The sequence below is a fragment of the Gorilla gorilla genome, chromosome 1 (assembly GCF_029281585.2).
Source record: "Gorilla gorilla gorilla isolate KB3781 chromosome 1, NHGRI_mGorGor1-v2.1_pri, whole genome shotgun sequence".
Classification (NCBI taxonomy): domain Eukaryota; kingdom Metazoa; phylum Chordata; class Mammalia; order Primates; family Hominidae; genus Gorilla; species Gorilla gorilla.
Window position 1 is genome coordinate 124,301,580 of NC_073224.2, and position 12,042 is coordinate 124,313,621.

The 12,042-nt window shown below is 40.3% G+C and overlaps 1 protein-coding gene across 2 annotated transcripts in view; it reads right to left on the reverse strand.

The window, feature by feature from the left end:
* Nucleotides 1-12,042, reverse strand: part of LOC115932735 (putative neuroblastoma breakpoint family member 7) — a 52,187-nt gene that overhangs the window by 31,187 nt on the left and 8,958 nt on the right. For both annotated transcript variants that reach the window (XM_063698387.1, XM_063698413.1), the window contains exon 3: nt 1,192-4,047. The gene's annotated coding sequence lies outside the window, so the exon portion shown is untranslated. The remainder of the gene's footprint in view (nt 1-1,191; nt 4,048-12,042) is intronic.

A 12,042-nucleotide genomic window follows, 5' to 3' on the forward strand; every position in this document is an offset into this window, starting at 1 on the left:
AGTGTGTATTCCTAATAGTATTTCAGGATGGAATTTAACTTCACATCATGTAGCCTTATGGAAGCCAACTTTGCATGCAACTCAATTCCCGGCTTTGCCAGGCTATTTCTTGGCCCCATCCCCAGGTTAAACAGTACCTCTAAACTGGCTTCACCACTGGGAAAAGGATGTGTGTCCAGGATATAATAAACAGCACAACATAGGGGTGTTCTTAAGTACCTAATGATTCCAGATAGGATTGCTATCATGCTATTTCTAAGAATAATATTCTGGTCTAACTCCCTGAGATCTGGCACTGACTAATGGCCAGTGCTGGAAGGAATCATTGTTCCTTTTCTTAGACAAGGAAAATTGAATTCCTGCTGATTTGGCTGAAATCTCCACAAAGTGATTTGGAGAAAAGACACAAAGCACTGTTTATTTCCGTTGCTATGACCCCCACTTTACTGAAGGATAGCCTGGGAAAGGAAAAAAGGTAGCCCAGTCAGTTTTCACTGTAAACAGATAGTGACAGACTGCCTGGTAAATACACCAATGGTCCTTACCATTGGAAACCTTCTTATATGTGGAATGCTTTTAGTAAGATGTGTCTGATCTGTGTAGGACTCTTCATGGTAATCAAACCTGGGGTCTATAGATTTACATGACCTTGTTCCTTGGAAACTGTCACATAAGCTATGCGACTATCAACGTTATCAAATGGAGATGACCAAAAATTGCTCCATATTATGTAAGTTACAATCTCACGCATCACTTACAGAGCTCTCATGTTACGTCTGGGCTAGATCATTTTCTAATAGGGAAGGAAGACTCTGGGGAGTGATGGTGGTGCTCTCAGTCTTGTTGTTGCTTTGTGTATGCCTCACAATTAATTTTATTCTTGAATACAATAATATAAATTAATAAAATTTGATACTAGGTATGATTTATGATTCTTATAAGGTTTATTTGCAACCCGATCTTTTGTGTTATCTCCATTTCAGGTGGATATTCTCTCATGCAATTCCCTGACCTTTCTTAAAATAGAGGCCATGTCCTTTGCAGGACATGCAAAGGAGCTGGAGGCCATTATCCTTAGCAAACGAACTCAGGAACAGAAAACCAAATACTGCAGGTTGTTACTTATAAGTGGCAGCTAAATAATGAGAACACACTGACACAAAGAGGGGAACAACAGACACTGGGGCTTACCTGGAGGTGGAGGATGGGAAGAGGGAGAGGAGCAGTAAAAATAACTATTGGCTACTAGGTTTAGTACCTGCATGATGAAATAATCCATACAATATGAGTTTATATAACAAACCTGCATGCATACTTCAGAATCTAAAATAAAAGTTTAAAAAAAATAGTGACTGTTGGCCAAAGTCAAACCAGAATAATCAGTGTGTAAGGTCATGGTTAGCTTTTGGGTTAAATATTCAGTGACATTTAGGTCCTTATTAAACTCAGTATGTTGCTGAAACACCTGCCCAATCCATATATACTTTTGCATGTGCCCATTTGCAACTCCAGAAGCACAACACCAGTTTTCACTGCTATCTGGTGGTCTTTGTTTTGAATTCCAGTATAACTTATAAATTGAAGGTCTCTGTTTTATTACATGAATTTTGAGGCCAAGATAAGTAGAGCTTATTGAAGTGCATAAAGGGACTCTGGTTTCTCTGCAGAACAATAGAGTTGAGCAGCCCTCTTTATTCTTAATGAATTTTCTTGTGTATTTATCTCAAAAGTGGGTGATTTTTATATTCATTAATAAAAGTTTTATACAGTTATTTATACTGCCTCTATTTATCTCATTGAGAAATCAGTTCAGTGTCTCATTTCTTTTTTTACCAGTAACTCAAAAATATTTCATCACTCTGAAAATTTACTTTTACCCACTGAGCAATTACAGGCTAGGACTCCAGTGGGTTTTAGTAAGCTTTGTACATAATTGCTCAATATATGGTATGTGATAAGCTTAATTTTATTAGCACTCCTCATAAATCATCATAATGTGATTTTCAGAGGTAAGCTAAATGGCTTGGAGCTCTGGCATACTGAACCTTGTTTGTGGTCAACAGCTCTATGGTGATGTGGGGTCTTATGAGGCTTCCTGAAAGATGAGAGGTATCTCAATGGACTCTATTTCAACAGGGAGGTAATCATTCCCATTCCCAGCATAATTTAAAACACCTTTGTTTTCAATCATTTGATTCAGCATTTCTTTTTCTTCTCACACACTCTTGGGATCCTGCACTTCATGCTCATGGCTGTATCTCTTTTTCTCCCCAACTCACGATGGTCTCCAGGGCCCATGGGGCTGATGAAGTAGTTGTGTGGTGTGGGGCTGAGTCTTTTCACTTAGAAGCTGCCCTAGTGCTGCCATGTCCCACTGAGACCTCTCTGGTGAACTGACCTCCTTAAACCATTATTTCACTTCAGCTCATCCATGTGGATTCCTAATGATGAAAACCATTGAACATCTTTGCATGTGCTTCTTGGTCATTTTTGTGTTTGCTTTAGAGAAACCTCTACTCACAGCTTTTTCCCCATTGTTAAATTTGGTTGTTTGTCATTTATTGCTGAGTTACATGAATTCCTTATATACTCTAGGTACTAGACCCTTGTCAAATATATAATTTGGAAATAGTTCCAAATTTCATAAGAAAATTGTGTTTTCATAAGATGCACAATTCAATTCTTCCTCATTTCTCCTAACACAAAAGGCGGTAACTTTGTTCTTCAGGAAAACATCCTTCCCCTGAGCTCTGAGATCCTCCAGCATGAAAATTAGAAGAGGGACACAGGCTGAACTGCAATAGCTGAAGGAACTCTACTCTGGGCCCTCCAGGTAAGACTCCTTACCCAGAGGAGGGAAGCTTCCTGCCAGGGCCACCAAGGGCAAAGGACTCGCTTTATGAAGGCTGACTTATTCTCTTGTGTTTGCATTGCTGTTCTGACATTTTCTTGCAGGTAAAATCCACAAACGAGACATCTAAAATATCCAATTCACAATATGACTTTCTCAAATCCTAGGTACTTTTGGTTTCCTGGGCCCCTTCATCTATCATATATTAAGATATGTTTACCTCTGTGTTGATATAAAAAGAATATATTATTATTATATGGTGAAACATTTTCTTTGGCTTGAAAAAAAATTATCTTTCTTCTGATTTTAGAATAAATGAAAATGTTTTGATGTGGTCCATAGGGACCTGCCTACTGTGCGGCCCCTGGTCTTACCTGATTCAGGCTGATATAGCCAAACACCATGAACTGAGTACCTTATAAACAAAAGAAATTCATTTTTCTCAGTTCTAGAGGCTGGAAAGTACACAATACAGGCACAGACAGATTTGGTGTCCAGAGGGGATTTATTTCCTGAATCACAGATGCCCTTCTCTCTGCATCCCCGCATTATGGAAGGGGCAAGGCAGCTCTCTGGCCTGTTTATGAGGGCACTAATTCCATTTATGAGGGCTCTGTTCTTATGACCTGTTAACTCCCAAGAGGTCCCACTTCCTAATGCTATCACCTTGGAGGTTAAGATTTCAACATAAGAATTTGAGAGAGACACAAACATTCAGTCCACAGCATGCCCTGTGTTCCCTGCTGAGATGGAGAACGGCAGAGACTGGAACTGGTAGACAAGATAAGGAAGAAATAGTTGGTTCTCTTCCCTGGCCCCAGAATGGCTACTTCTCCCTGCAGGGAGCATCCCCTGACCCTATTCTCTGCCCACACACCTGACCCTGGTCTCTCATCCCTCAGCCTTTTTTCTTACAAAAAAAAAAAAAAAACAAAAAACAAAGCATCTCTCCTCCTTTTTTCTGATTCTGGGGACTCCCTTCTTTTCCACTGGGTCTCCTCAAGTTCTACCTCAGGAGCAGGACTCGCCCTCCCCCTGCCCATCCCCACAGGCCTCATTTACAAAATCCTTAACTTGTGGTTCTGCAGATTCAAAAGCACAAGAATCTCCCAAATGAAATGAAACTGTAGGCCAGGCCTTCTCGTGGAGGGGTGGAGTCTCTCTGCTGAACCTGAATCCAGCTGTCCCGGGTCATTCTAGATGAGAAACAGTGATGACTATTAAATCCATAATTATTAGTGAAAAAGGCTAAGCACAAGAGAACACACAGTGTATGATTGCAGGTAAACCGAGACCTGTTAGGAGTGCACCATAAGCAGAAATTTTAATGTAAACAAGAAAAAGAATATCATGGTTGTGTGTGGTAACTGCTAAGAGCAGGGAGGGTGGTGTGATCAGGAAGGGGCAGGTGGAAAGCTTCTGGAACCTACACAGGTTCTGGGTATTAATCTAGGTGGGGGATATGCTCATTTGTCGCATTACCCTGCACATTTACATTTTTTATGTACCATTATGCATAGAGTTTCACACAATTAAAGAAAACATATCATTCCCTGCCAGTACATATCATACTGGGAACCACACATGAGGGATTGGCAGTTTCCTTTCTTCAACCAAAGCACTGCCCCCTGCTTCCTCCTTTTCCCCCATTAGCCCACTTGGCCAATGGCTGGCCTGCAGACCACGAGGAAGTGAAATCCCTTTGTCTCCCTGTTTAAGCAGCATGTGGAATTGGTGGCATGGTCCTTCTTGATTTCCCTTCAGCCAGAGATCAATGTAAAAATAGAACTCATGAAAATGAAAACCATAGTATCAGGGATAAGAAAAAAGAGAGAGATGCATGGTTCCAAGATGGCTGAATAGGAACAGCTCCAGTCTACAGCTCCCAGCATGAGCGATGCAGAAGATGCGTGATTTCTGCATTTCCAACTGAGGTACTGGGTTCATCTCACTGGGGCATATCAGACAGTGGGTGCAGGACAGTGGGTGCAGCACACCAAGTGTGAGCCAAAGCAGGGCGAGGCATCGCCTCACCCAGGAAGTGCAAGGAGTCAGGGAATTCAGTTTCATAGCCAAGCAAAGCTGTGACAGATGGCACCTGGAAAATCAGGTGACTCCCACCCTAATACTACGCTTTTCCAATGGTCTTAGCAAATGGCACACCAGGAGATTATATCCCGCACATGGCTAGAGGGTCCCATGCCCAGAGGGTCCCATGCCCATGGAGCCTCAGTCATTCCTAGCACAGCAGTCTGACATTGAACTGCAAGGTGGCAGCGAGGCTGGGTGGGGGGGCGCCCACCAATGCTGAGGCTTGAGTAGGTAAACAAAGTGGCCTGGAAGCTCAAACTGGGTGGAGCCCATCGCAGCTGAAGGAGGCCTGCCTGCCTCAGTAGACTCCACTTCTGGGGGCAGGGCATAGCCAAACAAAAGGCAGCAGAAACCTCTGCAGACTTAAGTGTCCCTGTCTGACAGCTTTGAAGAGAGTAGTGGTTCTCCCAGCACGCAGCTTGAGATCTGAGAACGGACAGACTGCCTCCTCAAGTGGGTCCCTGACACCTGAGTAGCCTATCTGGGAGGCACACTTCAGCAGGGGCAGACTGACACCTCAATGGCCGGGTACCCCTCTGAGATGAAACCTCCATAGGAATGATCAGACAGTAACATTTGCCGTTCAGCAATATTCGCTGTTCTGCAGCCTCCGCTGCTGATACCCAGGCAAACAGGGTCTGGAGTGGACCTCCAGCAAACTCCAACAGACGTGCAGCTGAGGGTCCTCACTGTTAAAAGGAAAACTAACAAACAGAAAGGACATCCACACCAAAACCCCATCTGTATGTCACTATTATCAAAGACAAAAGGTAGATAAAACCACAAAGATGGGGAAAAAAACAGAACAGAAGAACTTAAGAATTCTAAAAATCTGAGCACCTCTCCTCCTCCAAAGGAATGCAGCTCCTCACCAGCAATGGAACAAAGCTGGACGGAGAATGACTTTGATGAGTTGAGAGAGGAAAGCTTCAGATGATCAAACTTCTCTGAGCTAAAGGAGGAAGTTTGAACCCATCGCAAAGAAGTTAAAAACCTTGAAAAAAGACTAGACGAATGGCTAACTAGAATAAACAATGCAGAGAAGTCCTTAAAGGACCTGATGGAGCTGAAAACCACGGCATGAGAACTACTTGACAAATGCACAAGCCTCAGTAGCCGATTCGATCAACTGGAATAAAGGGTATCAGTGATGGAAGATTAAATGAATGAAATGAAGTGAGAAGAGAAGATTAGAGAAAAAAAGAATAAAAAGAAATGAACAAAGCCTCCAAGAAATGTGGGACTATGTGAAAACACCAAATCTACCTCTGATTGGTGTACCTGAAAGTGACACGAAGAATGGAACCAAGTTGGAAAATACTCTGCAGGACATTATACAGGAGAACTTCCCCAACCTAGCAAGGCAGGCCAATATTCAAACTCAGGAAATACAGAGAATGCCACAAAGATACTCCTTGAGAAGAGCAACTCCAAGACACATAATGTCAGATTCACCAAAGTTGAAATGAAGGAAAAAATGTTAAGGGCAGCCAGAGAGAAAGGTCACGTTACCCACAAAGGGAAGCCCATCAGCATAACAGCTGATCTGTTACAAAATCAGCTGATCTGTCACAAAAATCCCTTCAAAAAATCAATGAATCCAGGAGCTGGTTTTTTGAAAACATCAACAAAATTGATAGACCGCTTGCAAGACTAACAAAGAAGAAAAGAGAGAAGAATCAAATAGATGCAATAAAAAATGAAATCGATAATCCGATCCCACAGAAATACAAACTACCATCGGAGAATACTATAAATACCTCTATGCAAATAAACTAGAAAATCTAGAAGAAATGGATAAATTCCTCGACACATACACCCTCCCAAGACTAAACCAGGAAGAAGTTGTATCTCTGAATAGACAATTAACAGGCTCTGAAATTGAGGCAATAATTAATAACTTACCAACCAAAAAAATTCCAGGACCAGATGGATTCACAGCCGAATTCTACCAGAGGTACAAGGAGGAGCTGGTACCATTCCTTCTGAAACTATTCCAATCAATAGAAAAAGAGGGAATCCTCCCTAACTCATTTTATGAGGCCAGCATCATCCTGATACCAAAGCCTGGCAGAGACATGACAAAAAAAAAGAGAATTTTAGACCAATATCCCTGATAACATCAATGCAAAAATCCTCAATAAAATACTGGCAAACCGAATCCAGCAGCACATAAAAAAGCTTATCCACCATGATCAAGTGGGCTTCATCCCTGGGATGCAAGGCTGGTTCAACATATGCAAATCAATAAATGTAATCCAGCATATAAACAGAACCAAAGACAAAAACCACATGATTATCTCAATAGATGCAGAAAAGGCCTTCGACAAAATCCAACAGCCCTTCATGCTAAAAACTCTCAATAAATTAGGTATTGATGGGATGTGCCTAAAAATAATGAGCTATTTATGACAAACGCACAGCCAATATCATACTGAATAGGCAAAAACTGGAAACATTCCATTTGAAAATTGGCACAAGACAGGGATGCCCTCTCTCACCACTACTGTACAACATAGTGTTGGAAGTTCTGGCCAGGGCAATCAGGCAGGAGAAAGAAATAAAGGGTATTCAGTTAGGAAAAGAGGAAATCAAATTGTCCCTACTTGCAGATGACATGATTGTATATCTAAAAAACCCCATCATCTCAGCCCAAAATCCCCTTAAGCTGATAAGCAGTTTCAGCAAAGTCTCAGAATACAAAATCATTGTGCAAAAATCACAAGCATTCTTATACACCAATAACAGACAGAGAGCCAAATCATGAGTGAACTCCCATTCACAATTGCTTCAAAGAGAATAAAATACCTAGGAATCCAACTTACAAGGGATGTGAAGGACCTCTCAGGAAGAACTACAAACCACTGCTCAACGAAATACAAGAGGACACAAACAAATGGAAGAACACTCCATGCTCATGGATAGGAAGAATCAATATCGTGAAAATGGCCATATTGCCCAAGGTAATTTATAGATTTAATGCCATCCCCATCAAGCTACCAATGACTTTCTTCACAGACTTTGAAAAAAACTACTTTAAAGTTCATATGGAACCAAAAAAGAGCCTGCATTGCCAAGCCAATCCTAAGCCAAAAGAACAAAGCTGGAGGCATCATGCTACCTGACTTCAAACTATACTACAAGGCTACGGTAACCAAAACAGCATGGTACTGATACCAAAACAGAGATATAGACCAATGGAACAGAACAGAGACCTCAGAAATAATACCACACATGTACAACTATCTGATCTTTGACAAACCTGACAAAAACAAGAAATGGGGAAAGGATTCCCTATTTAATAAATGGTGCTGGGAAAACTGGCTAGCCATATGTAGAAAGCTGAAACTGGATCCCTTCCTTACACCTTATATAAAAATTAATTCAAGATGGATTAAAGACTTAAATGTTAGACCTAAAGCCATAAAAACCCTAGAAGAAAACCGAGGCAATACCATTCAGGACATAGGCATGGTCAAGGACTTCATGTGTAAAACACCAAAAGCAATGGCAACAGAAGCCAAAATTGACAAATGGGATCTGATTAAACTAAAGAGCTTCTGCACAGCAAAAGAAACTACCATCAAAGCGAACAGGCAACCTACAGAATGGGAGAAAATTTTTGCAATCTACTCATCTGACAAAGGGCTAATATCCAGAATCTACAAGGAACTCAAGCAAATTTACAAGAAAAAAACAAACAACCCCATCAACAAGTGGGTGAGGGATATGAACAGACACTTCTCGAAAGAAGACATTTATGCAGCCAACAGACACATGACAAAATGCTCATCATCACTGGCCATCAGAGAAATGCAAATCAAAACCACAATGAGATATCATCTCACACCAGTTAGAATGGCGATCATTAAAAAGTCAGGAAACTACAGATGCTGTAGAGGATGTGGAGAAATAGGAACACTTTTACACTGTTGGTGGGACTGTAAACTAGTTCAACCATTGTGGAAGTCAGTGTGGCGATTCCTCAGGGATCTGGAACTAGAAATACCACTTGAACCAGCCATCCCCTTACTGGGTATATACCCAAAGGAATATAAATCATGCTGCTATAAAGGCACATGCACAAGTATGTTTATTGCGGCACTACTCACAATAGCAAAGACTTGGAACCAACCCAAATGTCCAACAATGATAGAATGGATTAAGAAAATGTGGCACATATACACCATGGAATACTATGCAACCATAAAAAATGATGAGTTCATGTCCTTCATAGGGACATGGATGAAGCTGGAAACCGTCATTCCCAGCAAACTATCGCAAGGACAAAAAACCAAACACCACATGTTTTCATTTATAGGTGGGAACTGAACAATGAGAACACTTGGACACAGGAAGGGGAACATCACACACCGGGGACTGTTTTGTGGTGGGGGGAAGGGGGAGGGATAGCATTAGGAGATATACCTAATGTAAATGATGAGTTAATGGGTGCAGCACACCAACATGGCACATGTATACGTATGTAACAAACCTGCGTATTGTGTACATGTACCCTATAACTTGAAGTATAATAAAAAATATATATTTTTAAAAATATATATTAAAATATATATTAAAATATATACATTAAAATATATATTTTAAAATATATATATTTAAATATATTAAAATATATTATATATACTAAAATATATATTTATATATAATATAAAATATATAAAATGTATATATTTATATATTAAATATATATATATAAAGAAAAAAGAGAGAGACAGAGATTTGCAGGAACATATTAAGGATGTATTTTAGAAATCAAACACAACTTTCAACGGAATAAAAGAGAAGAAAGATGAATTCAAAAGGACACAAGTGGGAAACCCAGATATGAGTAACACAATTTCCAGAAAAAAAAAAAAAAAAAAAGCTGTTTTAACAGTCGCAGCATTCAAGCTCCTCAGGAAAGGAGTTGGTTGGGAGCAGCATCCAGCAGTTTCAGGGGAAGAGGATGGGATGGAAGGGCTGTGCACCGTACAGGGAGCAGGACAGAGCCTGCCATGTCCTTCATGATCTTGGCCAGGGGTGATATGGCACAAATACCGCGAAGAACAGTCTTTGCTACAAGATCTAGACAAATGGGTTGTAAAACATCACTTGTTTCAGCTGGATGAGATCAAAGTGTCACTTTTATTTTGACTCTTTTCTTCTGGCTCTGGGCAAATGAGAGTCTTGTAAGTTTGTTGCTAATAGATTATCTCATTGTTTTGCAGAGAATTAAGGTAGCTGTAGATGGGCCGAATGTCTTCTGGAGCTGGTGCGGTCGGACAAGGCAGAGGAGCCCAGAGAGCTGCAACGTGAAGGCTGGAGAGAAAGTTCATAGAGGGTCTAAGACATGCCTGTGTTTCCGCTGCACGATCCTGAGTTCTTCCATCGGCTAACTAAAAGGTTGGTGGCTCAAGCCCAGTTAGGGACTCTGAGTTTTAAATGACCTCAGCTCACTTAAGATGAGCTTATGATGTATTTTCTCTCTTAGCTACCCTCTCCCCTAACTTTATTCTCAATCCCCCTGCTTTAAATCAGATGTGGTAAAATCCTGCCTGAACCCCAAAAATTTTATTTATATTATATATATAAAATATGTAAATATATATAATATAAATATATAATATATAAATATATACAATATATAAATATATACTATATATAAATATATAAAAAATAAAAAAAATATATATATGTTTTTTCAAGTACGAAACAAGTTCTGAAGAAGCAGAGCCTAGTTCTCACATGAATAATATTATTCTTTCTTCCTAAGGTTGGGTTTTACAGTTCCTGATTCCTGGAAAGCTGGTGTCAACGCCCTTAAGCCAAATCCATGAGGAACACACCTGACACTTAAAGGTGGATTTTTTACTACATATTGGGTACACTGTACACTACTCGGGTGACAGGAGCACTAAAATCTCAGACTTCACTCCTATACAATTCGTTCATGTAACAAAAAACCACTTTTTTGTTTCCCAAAAGCTATTGAAATAAAGAATGTATATGAAAGATAAAGGTATATTTTTCATTCCTTGCAGAGAGGGAGAACACTCTCCATGAACTTAAAATGCATAAAAAAATCGGTTTCAAAATACTGAACATCAGGCAAAAAAGGACAGTCATCCTTGATAGATGTGAACCAAACAGCTGAGCGCTTCAGTGCCTTCTGCTGACCGCCATTAAGGGAGATTACAAGCTAAGCACAGGGAGGGGAAAGTGAAAAGAAGCCCAGTGGACATTTTGAGTTGAGGACAGTGAGCAGAGTGTCCAGGGTAGTGTAGGCCCAAGGAAGCATGAAATCTATAAACAGAGCCCTAGCAAAGAGAGAGCTGCAGAAAGTAAATCACAGTGAATTTCAGTGGGTGCTCCTACTGGGTGAGCACAGTACTGATTGAGAAAGGATGGATCAGAGCATACATTTGATGAAACTATCCCAAGGCCAAAAGGAAAATCATTTGAAAAGATTAGAGAGTTCGTGCCTGGCTCACACACAAGACTGGGAATAGTGCCTGAATGATAATTAAAACTAAAATGAACTCATAACCTACAGGGCAAAGGAGGGCAGTTTCAAAAAGGTTTTTGCTCAGTAGCAGGAACCATGTAGTCCTAGACTGAGCCCTGCTCTGGACCACCTCACAACTCATAAAAAGAAGGCGGAAAATGATTAAACAATTTCCAAGTGATTTAACTACATCCCTGAAGAAAGCTAAAAATATATAGGAACACAAAAATATCCAGCACTCAGCAAGGTAATATACACAATATCGGGTGTACCATCAAAGACTTTGAGGCATGAAAAGACATCTGTATGAGGAAGTGAGTAAATCTTTGGAAGCTGACCCAGCCTAGAAATAAACCCACCCATATATGATCAACTGATCTTTGACAGAGACGCCAGAAAACATGATAGGGATAACAAAGTCTCTTCTATAAATGGTGCTGGGGAAACTGGATATCCAAACACAAAATAATGAAATTGGACCCTTGTCTTATGCCATATACATAATTAACTTGAAATAGATTAAAACTTCGTAAATCAAAGAAAAATGACCAAGGCAAGTCTCAATTATTTTAGTAAGCTTATTTGTCAAGGT